Here is a 388-nt window from a genome sequence, read left to right as displayed (position 1 = left end):
CTGTTGGATGGCGTAATTATTGCCAAAGGGCGTGACGGTGAGAATTTCGGTGGTCTGGAAGCACGACGAAGGATAGGGGAGGAGATGGCCAAAGGGGCGTGGTTTTTCGCGGGTTGGGGGTGGGTCGGGAGGGAGGAGGTTTACACGGGTCATGAGTGGGCTTCCGTAGGTTGGGAGTGGGTCGGGAGTGGGTTTTCGTAGGTTGAAAGTGAGTCGGGAGTGGATCATGAGTGGGCTTCCGTAGGTTAGGAGTGGGTTTTCGTAAGTCGGGAGTGGGTCGAGAGTGGGTTTTCGTAGGTTGGGAGTGGGTCGAGAGTGAGTTTTCGTGGGTTGGAAGGAGAATATCCTGGGTACTCGCGGATCCCAAGGCGGCATTCGTACTGTGCGA

The sequence above is a fragment of the Penaeus monodon genome, chromosome 19 (assembly GCF_015228065.2).
Source record: "Penaeus monodon isolate SGIC_2016 chromosome 19, NSTDA_Pmon_1, whole genome shotgun sequence".
Lineage (NCBI taxonomy): Eukaryota > Metazoa > Arthropoda > Malacostraca > Decapoda > Penaeidae > Penaeus > Penaeus monodon.
This window is presented reverse-complemented; position numbering follows the sequence as displayed.